Raw genomic sequence first — 21198 nt, forward strand, 5'->3', positions numbered from 1 at the left:
TAGCTCTTGACATGTTCAATTTTTTTTTTAGTATTAATTTTTAGCAGCTACTTTGTACAGAGTGCTACATTATGTTTTTATACTGGGAAAATCTGAAAGACATACCTGAAAGGCATACCCTCCCTTCAAAGAGTAATGTACTTTCCATCTATTAGCAGATTATTTTGTGCCAAAAAAGGAAGATGTCTGTCTAATGGCCAAGGAGAATTGAGCAGCTTCAGTTTAGCTGATGGTATTCTTTCTGTAACTCTTCTGTTAGTCACGCTCAATGAATGGACAAAAATAACTCCCCCAAGGAGAGTAATTTTCCCCCATAGTAATACTGTTTTGTAGAGTGCCGAGAGTAATGGCATTATCAGGAGATTCCTGTGGATTTCCTGTGTCCTAGATGCAGACAGCAGGTACAGGAGATGGAAGGCTACCCCAGGGAACAGCCTTTACCTCCTTCCTCTTTCCCATTTCTTCTCCCACATTATTAATGCAATGCCTCCCTGTCCTCTTCCTGCTCCCAAGGAGGTGCTGGAACAGAATGCCATTAATAATATCTCAGTTATTCTTTGTACATTGATAACCACCCATCTGCGAAAGGGTACAAGAATATACACAGAGAGTGAAAATTTTTGAAACTAAGAAATGACTGATGTTCTTAACTAGCATTATAAATGTTACTTATTTTGCAATTTCTGCCAACTTTTTTTGTTTTTTTTTTACCTACATTCTTTCCATTCTCACTGAATAGCTGGTGTGCATCCTTGCCCTTATCTCCTTGGACATCAGTCTTTTCATTAATGTGAGGCCTATCACATTGGGTATCAATCTGTTAATTAAAACTACAAGGAGAGTCATCCAAGAGTTGCACAATGTCATCCAGGGCTTCTCAGTCAGAAGGGATATTATGAGTAACCTGTTAAACTTTGTTCAGCTTTAGGACAGGGACTATCAGAAAACTCTGATTTTTAATTTACGACAGTTGAGTATTAAACATGTGAAATAGACATGGTGCCCTGAGAGCTATTATAGCGTATAGTCCCTGACCAACAAAGCCCCAGGGGATCCCTTATACCTAAATCTATACGCTTTGAATCATGAGACCCCTTCTCTCCTGACCACAGACTGTTGACATCTGATCTAAAGGCAGCCAGTAAAGCTACTGACCTAACATGGGTCTGCTATATTAGATGGTTACGAACAGATGTACTCGGATTTTGTTAAAACCCTTTGAATATGAGTAGATGTTTACTCATCAAATGATCCCTTATTGAGTATGCACTGTGGATTTGCTCACCTTTTTATTTCTGTATCTGATTTGCCCCATTTGAGAATTTTCAATTTCTTTGAATATTTTTTCAGCCCCACCCTCTTTCTCCTCTCTTTCTGAGGTCTCCAGTGACACAAACATTAGATCTTTCGTTATAGGTCTGTAGGTCTCTGAGGTTCTTTTCGTAGATTTTCAGCCTGTTATTGTTTTAATTGGATAATTTCTATTGTTTCATCTTGAAGTGTACTGATTTCTCCTTCTGTCCTCTCTGTCTTCTGCTGTTGAACTCATGTATAAGTTTTATATTTTGGTTATTTTATTTTTAAGTTCTAAAATTTTTATTTCATTCTTTTTAGTATGCTCTGCATCTTTTCTGAGACTTTCTGTTTCTCCATTACTTTGAAGCATATTCATAATTGCCCTCCGGGGCATTTTTCAGTTGGCTGCTTTAAAATCCATGTCACTCAATTCTAACATTCTTGTCATCTCAGTGTTGGCATGTTTTATGGTCTTTGGGATTTTTCTAGTTCTTTGCAGTATATGTGATTTTTCATTGAATTCCAGACATTTGGGTATTATGTTATGAGACTATTAATTTAGTTTAAACCTTCTGCTTTAGCACTGACACTATGCAGTGGGCCAAGTAGATAACGACCTGGTTGGATTGGTGGTTATCCAACCACCAGGTAGGGTTGGAAGCCCGAGTTCCACACTCAAGGTCCTAGACACTCCTGAGTAGGGTCATGTCTCAGTACTGCTGGGTGGTGGGTGGGAGTTCAGACTACACATCAGGCTTCTTTTCTGATACCACCGATGCTGGGAGGGTTAAAGAAGGCTTGTTACTATGCCCATGTCACCTTCACTGATACCACAAAGGGTGTCCTTGTCATGTATGTTATATGCCACTCTGCACTGTAAAGAACCAAGAAATTTTCTTGGAGAAATGGCTGATTCCAGGACTGGGACAAGAAGAGTCAGGAATGTCTTATTTTATCAAAAAGTAAGGAAGACATGTGTTAGAAGGCCACAGGAACCAGCCTGAATGGGCTCCCAGTGATCAAATCTTGAATACTTTAAATGTCAAGATAAATAATGATAGCAATGAATTATAACCCATTAATTAAAGTAAGAATTCCCCGATTTTATGCTAAAATAAATAAATAAATAAAGCTCTTTCTTATAGTGGAATTACAGCTAATATGTATGGAAGTTGAAAAATCATCAATGGCAGCTAAAATTTGTAGCTGTAAGTTTGATGAGGAACAGGCTATTTGCGGAGTGTCAAAATAGGTCTCACAAATTACGTTTTTGATTACAAAGGGAAAAAGTTGTAACCTTACAGTGAAGACATCTGGCAGACACCACCTTAAATGACAGAGATAACATTTAATACTCCTAATGTTGAGGTAAATTGACATCAAGTGCCTTCTGTCATAAGGCACTGGGAATGCTTTTTCTGGCATTCCTATAAAATGCTTTTTCTGGCATTCCTATAAAAAATGCATATGCTTAATCTAATTGTGAAGAAACGTTAGAGAAATCCAAATTGAGGGATACTCAACAAAGTAACTGACATGTACTTTTAAAAAATATGAAGGTAAAAAAAAGAAAGAAACCTGTGGTGCTGTTTATTTTAAAAGAAACATGACAACTAAATGCATGCAATACATTATCCTGAATTATTTATGACAACTAGATACAACAAATTATCCTGAATTGGGTTCTATGCATGGGGAAAAAAAAGGTTATAAAGGATACTGTTGTAATAATTAACAAAATTTTGAATATGGACTATGAATTATTAGGGATAGGCAAATTACAGGATGTGAGCCAGATTCATCCCAGGGTCTGTTTTTGTATGACTTATGAGCTCAAAATGGTTTTTACATTTTAAAGTGTTGTTAAAAAGAAACCAACCAAAAAACCCCCAAAATATGCAAGGGAGACCTGATGAGGCTCTCAATACCTAAAATGTTTATTATCTGAATCTTTACGGAAAACAGTTTGCTAACTCCCAGACTAGAGTACTGGTAAATGTCAAGATATGTTTTAGTTAAGCTTCTATTATGGCAAGATGTCCCCCATGCCTTTTCATGTGCATGAACCAACAAATCCCCTTCATTCTTCCAAAGCCTCTTGAGTTAGAGTTCTAACGCTTGTAACCGAAGGGGTCTTGAATGATACAAACAACCTGCACAACCAAGGCAATGTGCCCTTGCTCTCCTCTATTTTATTTTCTAGTGTTGACCACATTTAAGATGATGCGGTTCTTCAGAGGCCTTATGAAATCTTCAATCATGGCTGGCGTAACTGTACAGGTATAGAGTTTTCCATTTAGGCTGGTTTATGTGTCTCTGCAAGTGCCATTATACATTCTGCCGCTCTCAGAAGAAATATTGATGAAATGTGTCCAATGTAATTAAAAATGGATTCATAATGGAAGTGCCAATTCAATGAACATAACTAATAACACTGTGAGTTCATATAATTACTTTTTAAATGGTCTAAAAATCTGATAGGAAAAAAAACCTTCGCTATCATATTACGCTATCGCATAAATTTTTACATCCCAGAAAACACATAAAGCAATTCTTAAGGGAGAGGGGAGTTGAAGGGAAAGAAAGAAGTGTCAAAATGATTTAGAGAAATAAGAACTTTTGCTTCACAGAGTTAGTTCAGAATCTTCTATTCAGTCTCCTTTCCATTCATCTCAGCAAACATGTGTTGAGCAAGTATCTGGGCTGGGCTCTGTGGCCAGGTACTGAGGCTACGCTAATTAATATGATGCTCCTTACCACTGAGGTGATCAAAAGGTGTTAGGGAGGGAAATATTATCCCATAATTGCAATGCCATTTGATAAGTGAAATGAAAGTTGTACATGTATACCTTATTGCTTAGGTCATTCAGAAAAGCCTTGTCTTCTGTTCTTTACAACAGAAGTTTGATCTGGGTGTTGAAGGTGAAGAGGAGGTTGCTAGGATAATCTTGATAATGAAGCACGCATGTGCCTTTGTGGGGGAGAGTAATGGAAGTTTTTATAGTCATTTAAAAATCCAAGAAGGTTGTACATTCAGGACAAAATACCAAAAGATAGTAAAGGAAAAAAAGTCGAATTTTTCTTATAAGTTTTTTAGGAGGAAACCTTGGCTTCAAGAGGAGCCACCTTGGACAAATAAATGCAGGATAGAAAGCTGGAAAACATAAACAAAAGCAAGAGAAAAGAAGGGGATTAGGCGGAGAAGGAAAGAGGGAAAGAAAGGAAGGAAGGAGCTAGCTGAATGTGGGTTTCCAAAAGTCACAGGTCACTATATATCTGGAGATGGCCAAGTGTAGACCTTCCAGGACTAACAAAGAGTAAGTTGTGCTGTCTCCCTTGAATTTGCATCTGAGACATGATTTGAGGCTCCCAGGCTTAACAAACCCATCAAACCTTTCTAGAGCTGCTGATTTACACAAGAGAAAGTATGGAGCCCTAGAGGAATCTGTAAATGTGTCACAAGTCAGGAGCATGGTCCCTTACTTTCTTTGCCTTTCTACCATTCCCCAGTCTGTGAATAACAGAACTCCTGTTTCATTTGGAGCATCATATCTTCTGTGTGATTTGGGTGAGCCAGCTTGACTCACTCCTAGCTAGATGTTCTGTGTGACCAAGGCCTACATAATCATAACCGGGACTCCTGGGATTTAGTGATTTGTTAAAAAGTGACCCAATTCTAGTTTGAACTTCTGGAAGAGATCCCTTTTTATTCACTCAACTGATAATTATAAAAATATAAGCTTGAATCTACCTGGGGTCATTACCAGCAATGAACCACCAGAAAAAGAAGTCAACGAAAAGGATGATGGAAGCACAGCATGACGTCATTGTGTGTGCATCTGCGTCTGCTAGTGACAGATTTGCTCAGTTATAGGTTTTTCTGGAAATGTCTTTATTCAACCCTTGTTTTTGAAGCACGTTTTACCGGGCACAGAATTCCAAGTCAGTGATTTTTTGTTGTTGTTGTTGTTCATTTATTTCCCTTTAGCAGGTTAAAAATGCCATTCCATTATCTTACTGTTTGCATTATTTCTGTTAAATAAAAAGCAGTTCGTTTTATTGTTGACACTTTGAAGCTAATGTTCTTTTTCTTCTCTGTACTTCAAATTTCCTTTTTGTTTTGTTTTCTACAGTTGGACTATAATGAGCTTAGGTAAGGCTTTAGTGTATTTACCCTGCCTAGAATTTGCTGAGCTTCTTAAGCCTGTGGGTTGATTTTTGTTTTTAATCATTTTAGAAAATTCTCATCCATTTGACTTCAAATATGTGGTATCTCATTCTTTTTCCTCTCTGAGACTCCAGTTACACCTATGTTAGACCTTTTCCATATATGTCTTAAGCCCTTTTATATATCTCTCTCTATATATATGTCTGTGCATCTACTAAATTTTTCCTGGACTACTTTCTGGGTCACTAATAATGTCTATTATATTTTTCAGTTTTGGAATATTCATTTGATTTTTTTTAGAGTACAGTTAGTTCTCTGGTGAAATTCTCCATCTTGTTACCTATTTTTCTTGTACAGAGTAATCATAGTTATTTTAAAGTCTATGCCTGATATCTCAAATATCTGAGTTACCTTTAGGCTTGTTTTATTGCCTTTTTTGTCTTAGTCGCTTTTCTTGAGACGCTTGGTAATTTTTGATTAAATATTCATAGGCGAAATTGTAGAGGTTTTGGATGATAGTATACTCTTCAAGAAATTTATTTACCCTCTTCATTGGCAGTTAGCTAGAATAGGGCTTATACAGTCAATACAATCAGGGAGAGAGTTTCTTTAAATATCAGTGTAAAAATAAATGTTCCTAGGGTATTCTCCAGGGGTTCCAACTGAAAGCCTGGAGTTCTTACCATGACCCCTCCTCCTTGGGATCCTCAACTCCAATTTTGTTTACTCAGAACTGCTTAAAAAATGTGTACTATTTTGAACATACAGAATTCTTGTTCCTAAAAAGCAAAAATTGTTTGGTGCTCAGTGACTGCCTGCTTTATAGATGCAGCATGCACTTTCCAGCTCACCGCAAACCCCACCACTCCCTATTGTCTTGCACACAAGTAGCTTCATTCATTTTCTTTTTTTTTGTGGCAGTGGTGGGGTAGCTTCATTCATTTTCATCAGCTGCATGGTCTCTGTCTGTAACCATCTGATTTCTTTCCTGAAATCAAGTAGGAGCATAGGATATTCTCTATTCTTCAGACTTAGTAGAGGAAAGAAGCTTCAGTGGCAGTAAAATGGTTTTGTGCTAGACATAAAGTAAGACACAGCTTAAGGACTGGCAAACGTTTCAAAGGAAAAACATACGAGTTTTAGGCTTATGTCTCTACCCTTCCTCCTCTCAGGAATCTTATTTCCTCTCATACTTATAGCCTTGACAGCCTTAAACTTCAATTTTTGTTTTCCCAGTCCTGCCCAAACACTGATGACTTGTCTGCCTGTGTGCGTTTGCTGCCTCCTGCGTTTTGGCTTCTCAGACTCTCACTTTCTGCAAAAAGGTAAATTCTCCGAGCAGAAAAGTGATTTTCAGGATTTACACCTCACCTCAATGAGCTTCCTTTTTCTGAAATATTGATCTCACAAATCCTGGTTGTCTTTGCAGTTTTTACTGTACCTTCAAACAGATTGTTGTGTCTATGTTTGTTTGCGTGTGTGTGTTTGGATTTTTAGTTGTTGTTAATGAGATGTGCTATTCCTTAATAGCTTGAAGCAGAAGAATTCTCACCTGCACATTATTTTAGGCATCAGTACGTCTCACATGAAAATTCAGATTTTTTTTCACTTTGAAAAGTAACAAGTTACAGTAACATAGAATCCTTCTCCTTTCAACTCAGCATGCATTTTATAGAACACACAGTCTTCACCACTCTATATTATCTTTCACCCTTCTACCCTCACTCATTTCTTTCACCTGTACATCCCTCTGTAACCATTTGATTTCGCATCTCTTGAAGTGTATTGAGAGAACAGTATATTCTCTGTTCTTCAAAGCCACAGTAGAAGAAAGCAGTTTTAGTGGCAATAAAAGAGATTTTTGTTGGACATGAAACATTTCTCCATTATAGGCACTTTCCAAGAAAGGCGAGGCACTTCTAGAATACAATACGAATAGACTATAAGCCCCATCCATTTAGTATAGATGAGACTATGTCAGAGGTTTGGAATTATTGAAAATTAGACTAACTGGGTAGCCTTGATAAGTATAAGTATTATATGTAATAGAAGAGCATACGTAAAATAAAATGATAATCATTCAGGAATTTGGTATGAAAGTCCATCCTTTCAATCTTTATTCACTCAATATTTATTGCATAGCTACTATATGCTAGCCTAGTTTCCAGGCACTCAGTATTTGGGATGAGTTTTAGTTTTAGCAGGATAATACAGTAAGTGCATAAAGAAACAACTAAGGTACTTTCAGATAGTGTTTAAGTATTTGTGGTAGGCAGAATAACGGCCGCCGACAATATCCATGTCCTAAAGCCTAGGATCTGTCAATATGTTACCCTACGTGGCAAAGTGGACTTTGATGGTGTCATTAAGCTAAGGAGCTTAAAATGGAGAGATTATCCTGCATTAACCTGGTGGTCCCAATATAATATGAGCCTTCTAAAGCTGAGAACCTTTCCTGGCTGCAGTCAGAGGGGGCTGTGAGCACAGAAGAAGGCTTAGAGAGCTATAACATTGCTGGTTTTGAAGATGAAGGAAAGGGGCCATGAACCAAGGATTGTGGATGATGTCTGGGAACTGGAAAAAGGAAGAAAATGGATTTTCTCCTAATGCCTTCAGAAAGAAATGCAACCTAGCTTGCACACTAATCTTAGCCCAGAAAGACATCTATTGGACTTCTCACCTACAGAATTGTAAAATAATCCCTTTGTGATGTTTTAAGCCACTAGGTTTGTGGTAACTTGTTACCACAGCAATAGAAAACTAATACAATACTTTAAAGAAAATGATATGTCTATGGAATACAGAGTATACAAAGTGGTGAGGTGACTGCACTAGCTAAGGTGATGATAGAAAACTTTCCAAAGAGGAAACAAGATGAGTAAGTCAGAGGACAATGTAGGGAAAGTTTGTTATTTGAGGACTGGAAAGAATACCAGTATAACTGGCGACTAATGAGAGAGTGAGATGTGTGCCTTTAGGAAAGAGGAGGGGGCACAGAGGACAGGGTAGGAGGTGAGGTAGGAGAAGCATGCAGGTGACAGATCGCGTAGGACATTGTGGGTCTTGATAAAGTGTTTGGATTTTATTCTCATTTTGTTTGGAGGGATTTTATCAGGAGACTGACAGAATGTTAGTTGCATTCTTGGCGCCATCCCCAGGGAATCTGATTTATGAGGTTCATGAAGCTACCTGAGAATCTACATGTGTTCAAGCACCCCTACTGATTCTCATGCAGATGGTCTTTGGATCACACTCTGACAAACACTGCTTCAATTTCTGTATCTCTTTTGGGGCTCTTTCTCTGGCTCATGTACATCTGCTCCTTCCCCTCTTTCTTGCAGACACTTTCGCAAAATATACCATAATCTCAAGACCACAGAACATTTTTTAGTTTCCTGCCATGTTCCTCAGGGAGCCTAGCCTTATGCAAGGCATGCAAAAGGCATCTTACTATACACTTATTTAATTGAATTGAATGATATTTATATACTATCACAATTCTAGATCGCATTTTTTAGGTTGAAAAAACATATATATAAAATAAATATATATAAAATAAATATATATATACAATAAATAAATAAATAAATAGTATGCACTTTTAATGATGCTTAAACCATGGAAATTCTACTATTTCTCTTGCTTTCCCCTCATCCCTTAGGAATATGCTACTTTTTAAAGGAAAAGTGTTCCCGATGAAGTAGATAGGCTTTTAACTATGTTTGAGGAAATTATATATTGTCTCTTTTGTTGAAGGGCAGGGTGTAAGGAATATAAGAGTGGAGAGATTGGACTGGAGAAAGAATGTGTCTTTAAAATAGCTCAAATCTATAAATTGGATTTAGGGAAATAGACCATGATTTGGGACACCATAATACGAGGAGACATTTACATACCACCACAGTAATAGACGTTTACTTCCTGTGTAAATAGCCATCACACTTGATTTGACCTTCTTGCTTCTTTAGCGATAACCCCACAGAGCTCTCAGTAATTCTCGTTTGCCCAAGCAACTCCTCGTTACTCTTCATAAGCATCCAAGACCAGTGGGTGGCATAGAGAGAGCAGTCTTTCATTTTAAAGAGGTAGCCAACTTTGTCTTAATTCGTGCTTTCTGGTACTATTGAAAGTCAGCAATATTTTTTAAATTGTTAATCTTTCTTGCCTCATAGCTATGTTTATTTCTGGGGACTGATGATTGCCAGGCAAGCTTCCTGTTTAAGGCACCCCTATTTCAGGTGTTTCAAAATGATCTTTGATCTTGTTCAGAACTCAGCAGCTACACGTGGAATTCTTTCCTGGCTTCTCACCTAATCTTTTCTTCCATCTCTGGTTTGGCTGCGGGATTGTGCTTGTATTTTCTTCAGAGGAATTATCTTTAAGTGACAGCATTGAATAGAAGTGAGTGAATGTTCTTACATAATTGTTCCGAGGATGTGCCTACAAAGAGGAGAGCGGAGACAACTACTTAGGTCATCCAGGCATCCGAACGCTTTCTGCTTTGTATTGGTGTGGCCTGAATGTTTGGTGTTCTCTCTGTCCCTGAGAGCAGCTACACTCATATACTATTTCAAACTCCTTAGTAGTCTTTTCACAAACCTATCCAGGAACTCCTGCTCAAGTACATGAAGGACACCAGAATAGGACAGAAACCAATACCATGTCAGACCAAAAAAGCCCAGTTATCCATAGTTTCTGCTTCCTAATATATAATTTGTATTCTTTACTACAATTATCTCTCAGAAATATAGAGCTTATCTTGACACTTCTCAGCTCAAAACCTTCAGTGGTTTCTCCTTGTGTTAGGAAGAAAATACAAATTCTTACCTCTTGGTAGGAAATTATAGGGTGACTATATAATTCATTGTCCTAGATGGGGCGTCTTGAGAGTAAAAGGAATGCTATGAATAATTATGTTTGGGCAACAGGCACAAACTCAGACAATTCTGGACTAATGGGAACAGATACTTACCCTAACTAAAAGCTGTTTGCAAACTCATCCTCCATCCCCCTCAGTCACTCTGCTCCAATCACACTGGTCTCTTTCTTGTCCTTAAAAGTGCCAAGCTTCCCCCCTTGTGGCCTTTGCAGATGCTATCCACTTTATGTAAAATACTTTTCACCTAGCTCCTTGCATGGCTGGCTCCGCATCCATTAGGTCTCAGGTTATAAATCACCATCTCAGAGATGCTGTCTCTGATCATCCACTCTTGTGACAATCCTCACTCCATTATGCTCTATCACATGATACTGTGTATTTTTCTTAGAACACTGATTGCAGTCATAAACTCTGTTTGTCTGTACCTTGCCAGCTTCTCGGTCAACCAGCTCTCTCTGCTGCTCAGCCTACATGGAGTCTATATCGTCTTTTGTTACCTTTTAGGGTTTCACTCACACAGCGAGACGGACTCTTCTTGTCCCAATTCCAAACTCCTAGTGGATGGTACTGGTTGTCCCAGCTTGGTTCAGGTGACCTGCTCTGGTACAGTCAACTATCATTAGGGGAGTGGGTCGAGCTATATAAGCATCCATGCCAAGAGCCCACATTTTTGGATAGGGACAATTAAGGGGGTGTGGGCAAAGGCGTGCACTCTAAAAAGTGTCAAAACACATCTCCAGATGGTTTGCTTTCCTTTCTATATCTATGGTTTCCTAGGGTAGGACTCTGATATTATGTTCCCATTTCTCCTTTGCTCTTTTAATTTCTGGCAATATCTAGTTACACATTATATTCAGTTCTTTTGAATACAGCAATTTGGAATTGTTTTCTCACTGATTTGTTCAGTTTTACTGAATTGAGTGGCTGTTTTTGGCATCATGTAGATAACAAACTCTGACTGAATCTGATGAATCATTTAATTGATCAAAACATGTGCGCCATACCAATATTCTGAACCTGACCCTTGACATTAGGCCAAGGGATTTATTCTGACATTAGCTGCTTTTCTTTGGAAATTAGAGGGTTTATTCATTCTTGGTTGTATGTGTTTATTTTGTTTGCATTGCGGATTAAAGTCACATGCACATTATGGGATTCTACTGATCTAGTAGTTCAATAAAACAGTTTTCTCCCCTTTGGCACAAAACCCTAATTAAACATGTACTCTCTGCTCAGAGTTTGGAGGCTCAAGTTCTAGACTGAGTCCTGCCACTAACTAATGGTATGGTAGTGGGAAAGCCCTTTAGCCTGTCAAATTGGCCTTCCTCAGGTTTGAAAGGCAATAATTGATGAAGGTTATTTCTGAGTTGCCCTCAGCCCTAAAATTCTGAGATGCTGTAACTTCCTGAAAAGGGATCATATTTATCTTTTGGCTAGCAATTAGTTTTGGAAAAGCCTCTGGATAAAATACTTACTTTTAAGATAAACTCTTTAGGAAAAGTTTGTGGGGGAAAATTTTATTATATTTCAAAGAATTAAACATCATAAGAGGACCTACCCAGGTCCAGAAGTCGACGAGTCTTTCAGAATCTGTTTTCTCTGTAGTAATGGAATTCAGTGTCATCTTGCTGCATTTTGTCTGGGGGTAAAGACAAAGAGGCAAAGTGGCCGAAATGGCTGCTGACCTGATTCTTGTTCAGAACACTCAGTTAGAGGACAGTGCCAAGGTGCAGACCAAAGTAAGAGTCATTATTTCTCATAGCAGATTCATGAGAGTGAAGTAGAGAAAGCTTTCTGCTTTGTAAAGGTGCCACTTCACAGTCATATAACATATGGCTCATCACAGAATAAGGGCAATTAAAATGGTCATTGAATGACAAAGGCCAGAAACTGCCATGATGTCATCTCAAGGAGCACGAGGGACACCCTGACCCACTTCCTTCCCTGCCTGGCATTTCCAGTAATGAGAACGAGGACTCTCTGCGAGCTGCTGAGCGACTTCCCTGTGAGCCTCTCAAAGAGGGTTCACGGCATCTGCTCACCACACACTAATGACTTGAGCAGTATTGCTCCTGGCGTAGTCCCTCCCAGGAGAGACTTGACTGCACAGTGCTTCCTTCTGAAAGACTTTTGGCAGCACTTAGCAATTCGCAGATGTCTAATAAATACATCTTGGTGAAATGATAGTTATTAGGACAACTGCTGGCAGCTCAGTTCGTGTGTTTTTGGGTATCCAGATCTTCCTGGTGTATTTTAAGTATTGCTTTGGTTGCCTTTAGTTTTCAATGATCTCTAATAATGGAAGGAAGTGGTTAATTTAAAACAGCAGAGTTTTCAAGAATAATCTTGGCATTGGTGCAAATTTTGATAGCGATTTTAACAAGTATCTGCCTGATACTCTCTCAGTTCAGATCAAGACTTACCACACCAAAAAGAAACTGCAAAAAGTAGGATGCTTACTATTGCCCCTGAAAGTTTCCCAAATCAGAACGCTTTCATGCTTTAAATTCATTGCTGAGAATATAGAGAATCACATCACAGAGAGGCAAAGTGCTGGTCTAAAGCATGACTAGCTTATCTCTATCAGAGTCTCTGTACCTTTCTACTCCCTTTCAATTCAATAAACATTCATTGAGTACTTACTGTATATGAGGCATGGAACGTAAAGGGACACACCTTGCTCTCACAGAGCTGACAGTCTAGTGAAGCACACATGCACCCAAAGAAATAACTAAAAGGCACTGTGACGAGGTTACACAGAACTTCAGAGCAGAGACAAGAGTGCAAGGTAAGGACGTCAAGGAGAGTTACAGAGAAGATGCAACGTTTGAGCTGAGTTTGAAGGCTCATTAAAAATCTTTCAGGCAGACAAGGAGAGAGGAGGGCAGTTTCTATGATGAGGGAACACCATGAACATAGACATGGAGGTGTGCAAGCCAACAACTAATTAAAGAACAGAGAATAAACCGATGTGAATTAAAACAAGTATCGCGTGAGTAGAATGAATATTATTGAAAATCTCTAAGCAACTGAGTAAATCTCGTGCCAGACGTGAATACCTATCCTCAAAGAACTTACAGACTAGTTTAATAAGCACAACAGGCATATAAGAGAGAGTTAAGAACTCAAGATAACAGATGGTAACAGATAGTGTTTATGAGACATAAAAACATTAAATGCTACAGATATTCTGAGGACTGAGAGGTTCAGGACCCCAGAGATTCAGGGGTCACTGGAGGGCATCTGTGGAGGCAGAGGGGAGTGGGAGTTCCAGCTGAAAACTAGAATGCAAGGCAGGATTCCAAGGAGGTTTTCATAATATCCCTCTTCCATTTCATAGGCTTTCAAGTTGTGATCATCTTACTCACCTGAGACCACAGCTATTAATTTACACAGCATTATTGTGTCCCTCTTCCACACACACATGCAAGCCCAGTTTCATATATATATATATAATATGTTATATCTTCCCTATGAATTGACCCTTTTGTCATTATATACTAGCCTTCCTCATTTGTTTGAATTTTAGACTTAAAGTCTATTTTGGCTAGTGTAGTCATGGCCACCCCTGCTCTCTTAAGGTTACCCTTTGCATCGAATGTGTTTTTTTGCATTCTTTGTGTGCCCTTAGGTCTAAAGTGAGACTTTTGTAAACAGCCTACAGTTGGAACCTTTTTTTGTTTTTGTTTGTTTTATCGATGCAGCCACTCTGTGTTTTCTGATTGGGAAATTAAAACCATTCACATGTAAAGTAAGTACTGATAGGCAAGGAGTTACTGTTGCCATTTTGTTTATTGTTTTCTGTCTAATAACCTTTTTGCCCTTTTTTCCATTCTTGCTGTCTTTGTGTTTTATTGATTTATTTTTAGTGTCATGTTTGAATTCTTTCTCATGACCTTTTATGTATCTTCTATAGGTATTTTCTTTGTGGTTACCATGAGGCTCACCTAAAACATCTTATAATTACAGCAATTTATTTTAAGCTAATAATAACTTCAGTAGCATACAGAAACTCTGCTGTTTTTCCTTCCCCTCCCTAATTTATGTTATTGATATCACAAATAACATTTTTATATTTTGTATTCTTTTAACATATTTTTATAATTATAGTTTTTTATACTTTTTTTTCAACTTCTATCTTAGATGCTAGAATTAAAAGTGGTTTTCCCACCTCCATTACTGTAGTACATACATTATTTTGTGTTTGTCTATATATTTACATTTATATTTGAGCTTTATTCTTTCATATGCTTCTGTGTTGCTTTCTCTAGCATCCTTGAAGGAATTCCTGTAGCATTTTTTATAAGGCAAATCTAATAGTGATAAATTCACTCAGCTTTTTATCTGGGAAAGTCTTTCATTTTTTTTTTTTTTTCAATTTTGAAAGACAGTTTTGCCAGATACAGTATCCTTGGTTGACAGTCCTTTTCTTTCAGCACTTTTAATATATCATCCCATTCCCTTCTGGCCTGCAAGGTTCCTGCTGAAACATCTATTGATAGTCTTATGGGGCTCTTTTGTGATGCTACTTTCATAATTCTCGCTTTGACTTTTGACAATTTGATTATAATATGTCTCTAAGTAGACTTCTTTGGGGACATTCTAGTTGTATGTTTTTGGGTTTCTTGAATCTGACTGTTCATTTCCTTCCCCAGATTTGGGAATTTTTCAGCTATTTCTTCAAATAATTTTTTTCCTGTTTCTCTGTTCACGTGTAATTCTCATAATGCATATATTAGTCTTTTTAATGGTGTCCCATAAGTCCCTTAGGGTTTCTCATTCCTTTTCATTGTTTTTTTTTTTTCCTTTAATTTTTTCTTTTTGTTCCTCTAACGGATAATATAAATGACCTGTCTGAGTTTGTTGATTCTTTCTTTTGGTTGATCAGTTCTGTTTTTGAACCCCTCTAGTGAATTTTTCAACTCAGTTATTGTATTCTCAGCCCCAATATTTCTGTATTTTTAAAATACATTTCTCTTTGGTTGATCTTCTCATTTTGTTCATGTATTGTTTTTCTGAGCTCACTGAGCATCTCTATAGTTATTTTGAATTATTTGTCAGATAATTCATATACTGCCATTTCTTTAGGGTTGCTTTCTGGAGATTTATTTTATTCCTTTGACTGTGTCATGTTTTCCTATTTCTTCACATGCTTCTTAACATTTTGTTGGGGTCCACACTTTTGAAAAAACAGCCACCTCTCAAAGTCATTACCGACTGGCTTTTTATAGGGAAAGGCCTTCACCATTCAGCCTGGCTAGAGATTTTGGGGACCTGTAAACCTTTTCTGTTGATATATTTTCTCTAGATTCGTGTATGTTAATTCTCAGAGAGATTTGCCAGTTTCTTTTTTGAGGAGCTCATAATTTCTTGTTCTCTGTGGTGTCTGTCTGTAGTATTGCATTTTCCCTGGAGCTCTCTTTTTTCCCCAGCTCTCTTTTTTCTCAGTGGCCCCCATAATTCATGATTATGCCGGGCCCCATCAGTGTTCTGACAGGTGAGAAAGAAACCTGTCTGTCTTGTAGCCTCCTGAAAACCCAGAACACTGGATGCAGCCTCCGTGCTTTTTTTTTTTTTTTACCTCAGGAAGAGTCCACTGGTCTCTATCTGTATCATCCTCTGATATTCCATGGGTTTCTTGGAGCAGCACCAGGGGTCTTTTGGAGTAGCCATAAGGTGTCCTGCTCTGTTTTGTTCTCGGAAGCCTCCAGGCAACCAGAGTATACCTGGTCTAGTCAGCACTCCAAAACAGGTGAGATAAAAGCCAGTCCTCTGGGCAATCCTCTGAAAAGCTGGAATGTTGGGTGTATGTTTCAACTCTTTCCCTCCCCAGGGAGAAGCTGGGGGTTGGAGGTTTTTCCCATCTTATTCCACATTTAGCCATGGATACGAAGTGTGGTGAGTGAGGGTCTTCTAGTCAAAAGCTTCTCCCCTGTCTTCTGCAGCCCCCAATCTGGCATCTTTTCCTGTCAGTGTTTAGATTTAGGTAAGATACAGACTAGTCCTTCAGGAACCCCCGCTGAAAAGCCAGACCATTGCACATATGTTTCAGTCTTCTCTTCCCCTCCCTGGAGAGAACCAAAGATCTGGGTTTTTGTTTGTTTGTTTGTTTTCAATTATGCTTGCAGATCTGGGTGGGGTGTCTGTGGTGAGTGGGTACCACAGATTTTCCTCCTGGCTGCAATAAGGCTGGTTTCACACTCACCTATGGTACAGGAGCCTCTTAGCTATTCTCTGCACTTCTCACAAAAGGAATTGTTCTCTGAATGGTTAATTGAATTGATGTCTCTGTAGGCGGAAGGTGGGTCTGGGGCTTCCTGTTTCACCATCTTGCTTTTGTCAACCTGTCAGTCTTAAATCCATGGCACTGTGGGTTCATAAGGGCTTGGACTATGTGAGACTTATTTCTGCATCCTACGGGTGCTGCATAGTGAGTGTTCATCAAATGTTCAATGAAGGGATATAAATATGTGAATCAAGCTAGACATAAAGTGGTTGAGTACAAACCCTTGGCATCCTTTTCTTATTTGGATAACATGAGGCTTTGTTTGGATAAGTATTTAAGGTGACATTTGCCATTGTTATGCTATTTTTTCCAAGTTCATCCATAACTGAAAAAAAATTGTGTTGAACTTTCCAGGTTGGTTTAAGAACAACCCAATGAGGTTTCTTTTTAAAAAATACTCACATTATTAACTCCCTTTACAGAGCTAGGATCACAAGATTATTTGGCCAGCAACATAGAGATCATCCTGCCAACTCCTCCCACCCTTAATTTTACAAATGAGCAGACCAAGTCCTGGGGATTTTAAAGGTTGTTCAGAAATCTCCCTGCTAATTGGAGAGGGAGCAGTTACTAGGACTTAGGCCACCTTGAGTGTGGCTGTTTCTAATGTACCAAAACCATGTCTCAATTCTGGAATAATTAAGACGTGTCAGAAATGCCTTAAATTGGTTGAGTACATCATGCACTTCAAAGGTGAACTTAGTATTCAGAGATCATTCTTTCAGATCTCCAGCTGTTACAGAACAAGCTGCCTAAAACTCCAACATCAACAGATGTCTGCTGACAAAATATATTCTGAGTGCAAAAAAATAAACCAAAAATGATCTGAGTAGGCTGCTTGTTTACATGATAAGGTTAGATGAGAGCCCTGGTACTAGGGGGAGAAATGACATAAAGATTAAATGACTGAGCATTTTCAGTTTTTTCCCTTTAAATTTTCAGCACAATTTGACACAAAGTAGTTCATCACTGATTTTGACCGAGGTTAATTTACTGGCCTACTCAAAAGCCTTCATTCATTCATTCATTCCAAAAATATTTATTGAACTCTGTTATTTTCTACTTACATATTAGAAAGGTAAACACATGATCTGATCTGTATGGACATTTTATTTTAAAACATAAAAAAATAGCGTCAACTATTTTGCTTACACCATCTCACTTAAGTCTTAAAAGGAATCTTATAAGGAATGTTCTATTATTATCCTTTGTTATTGATGAGAGACTTAAGAATAAATTAAGTAACTTGTGCACGGTCAGAAAATTAGTATTTTGAGAGTAGGAATGAAATTTAGGAGTTTCAATCCAGAATATGTTTTCTTAACCACTATAAAATATAGACTCTCATAGGCAGAGCTACAGAGCAGACTGTGGCTCTTAAAATTGGAACAGGGAAGTTGTTCACAGGCTCTTTTTGGAATCCAATGAAATAAAACCTTTGCCTCTTAACCAAGGGAAAAAAATTATAATGCACATACACACGGATTTGGAATATATTTCAGTGTTTTCCTGACCTTTTGAATAGCATTCACAGACCTTGCATGGGATGAGAACCTTAGGTTCAAGTTTAAGGCTGCCTGAGGGCGAAAGTCATTTCTGAGGTCATTATTTCAATGTCTGTGTTCTTATACATGAGGAAATTGAGGCACCGCAAACTTTAACATCTCTTGCAGGGTCACCTGGGAAGACTGTAACTAGTGCCCTCGTCTCTACTACACGGCCGTCCTTCCTTCACCTAATTCAACGGGAAACTCTCTTCCTAATAGATTAGAACAGATAGATTAGGACAAGTTTAAATGGATTCAGGCAAATATACCATCAACAGGAAGTCCCAAATGAATTATTTTGGAATAAGAATGAAAAGGTATTATGGGAAAATAATAACTGTTCAGTTCTCTTTAAGAACTAAAATGGAGTGTGTTTAGGGATGCCATCTAAGATGTTTAGGCTCTTTGAAACAGGAAGCTAAGATATTAAAAACATTTGACATTCGTGTATTCCTCTTATTTTTTATTATTAGTTATTTATTTTATACATATTAGTGTATATATGTCAATCCCAATCTCCCAATTCATCCCACCATCCTCTTATTTGTTTTTAAACACTATAAAAAACCCAACAAAGTTTGAAATCAATGGCAATATAAATATTTATAATAATCCTTGTTGCTCTAGTTCAATTACAAATAACACTGGACTTGATGGATTCCCACTTTTCCCACTTCAGTCTCGGAGAAGATGAATATTTCTATTTTTTAAACATTGTGCAACCCTGAAAATAATCAACAAATCCATTGTTCAAAAAGGGGCTTAAAGAGAAATTCTCTTTTTCTCTAAATTAAATAACCTATTTGTCTATTATTTATTGTGACATTTAGGAACTTTTGAGCACCTTGAAAGAAAATCTGTAAATTCTGACGTTAACACACAGAAAAATCAATTTGATGAATGCAGGGTTCGGATTCATTTTATTTTAGGGTGAAAATATACTTGAAATATGGGTTGTGAGTTTTATTAATCTTTTTATCCTTGGGGCCCAAATGCTGATACTTCTCCATTAGGTGCTTGAGAAGTTACAGTGATGGACAGTCTATCAGTCAGCCTCAGGCCATAGGCCTTTCCAACAGCCTAGTGGTCCAGTGATCAGTATGATATGACCTAGTGAAATCTCTTGCCGATGTTGTCATCACATTGTAGCTTGCAAAGAATACAAATCTAGCTGGTCTGATTTGCTGATATTCATTTGTCCTCAGGTTTGCTTTTCTTAGAGGATTTCTTTTCCCCCCAATGCCCAATAAATTATTAAAATGTACACACATAACATAGCAAAAAATTACGATATTGTGTTTGAAATCATTAAAAAAACCCAGCTGTGTGAACAAGGGCATATAACTTAGATCCGTCTGAGTCTCTATTTCCATTTCTCTCTCTCTCTCTCTCTAAATCTAAGAATAAGACTTACTAGCCTAAAGTTATTACAAACATTAAATGTGCTAAAGCATATAAAACACTTAGTGCTTAACACCTAAATGGTGTTCAATCAATGTTAACTATCATATTGTTGTTAACATTTATAAAATTTCAAAAATATTTAAATGCCTTGAAGAGGACTCTTTCAGATGAGATAGAAGAAAGTAATGTGTGAGATACAAAGGATTCTTGACTTCAAATGAAAACATTGGGGTTCTTGCCTCAGCATTATCATTGGTTAGTGGGACACATGCTCCCAAACTATAAATTGGAGGAGATATGCTAGATCTACTTATTCAAAAATATTTGTGGAGCCCATGGAGCTTCCATTGTGGTGGGAGAGACAGGGGACAATATGTTTAAAAATACATAAATAAGATAACTTTATACTACAAGGTGATAGCTACTGTAAAATAAGAAAATGGGTTAGAGAGCAAATAAGGGGAGAAAGGATCTACATTAGACATGGTGGGCAGGGAACGTCTTTGAGAAGTTGACGTTTAAATCAGTTCCTTAATGGTGAAAATAATCTAGCCATGCAAAGCTCTAGGGAAAGAGCATGCCAGGCAGAGGGAACAGTGATTTAGGAAAAAACTTGCCCTGCTCAAGAAACAATAAAGATCAATGTAACTGGAATATAGTTAGGGCAGAAGAGAAAGTCAAGGGTGAAGTTAGGAACATAGCGTTCTTTCAGTGATCGCTAAGCTCTTTTCCGGATGTAATTTTTGAAGTTTCTAAGACTGGACAGTAATCCTGATTTTTTCATAGCTTAGAAGGAAATGAGATGGCATATTCACTAATAGGTATGCATCCTGGGCTTATTCACAGAAAAGATTTCTTAATTCCTCCATGTTCCATGAATAACAGAGACAGGAAAATGCTCAGTGTTCTGGAAACTTTTTTTTTTTGTATTATGCTAAATTTTAATTATTAAAATGCTCACATATTTCTATTATCATAAAGACAAAGAAAAGGACTGTGTCCTAGACTTGTTAGAGCCAAAGGGAAGCACAGAACCAGAGTAATTCTATACTTCCTACAGAATGAAAATATATTCCTTTCAAATAAATTAAAAGTAAAAACACCTCCTAATATGTCTTGCTTCTTGTATAGGAGGAGATTAATCTAGTGATGCCTATAGATACAGCAATAACTTGTTAATGAGATATTGATTTCTAAAATTAAAATCTTACTAGTATAATATTTGCAATCTAAATTAATGCTTCATTAATCTAATTAATAGTATAAAAATAACTAGAACGTTTAGAGATTGTAATTAATCACAATCACATAGTATTCCTTTACCAATCCATAGGTGTAATGTGATCTTTTGGAAATCAGATAATTTTTACATATAAGTAAAGTAAGCTAATATGCTATTTTATTTTATGGGGCGCTAATGTTGCAATATAATTCGATGTGTAGGGTAGTATAAAGATGTTGACTGTATTTGGGAGAAATGAATTTTGACACTCCACCCCTTTTCTTTCCCATCTCTCTCTCCCTCTCCACCCGTCCCCAACTTCGCGCTACATGGTCCTTACAAATCACTTTCTCTCTCTGGATAGACCATTTGAGAAATAGAGTTGACCTAAAAGAC

This window comes from Delphinapterus leucas, chromosome 3 (genome assembly GCF_059928025.1).
Source record: "Delphinapterus leucas isolate spDelLeu-1000000601 "Yukka" chromosome 3, BTC_Dleu_Yukka2, whole genome shotgun sequence".
Lineage (NCBI taxonomy): Eukaryota > Metazoa > Chordata > Mammalia > Artiodactyla > Monodontidae > Delphinapterus > Delphinapterus leucas.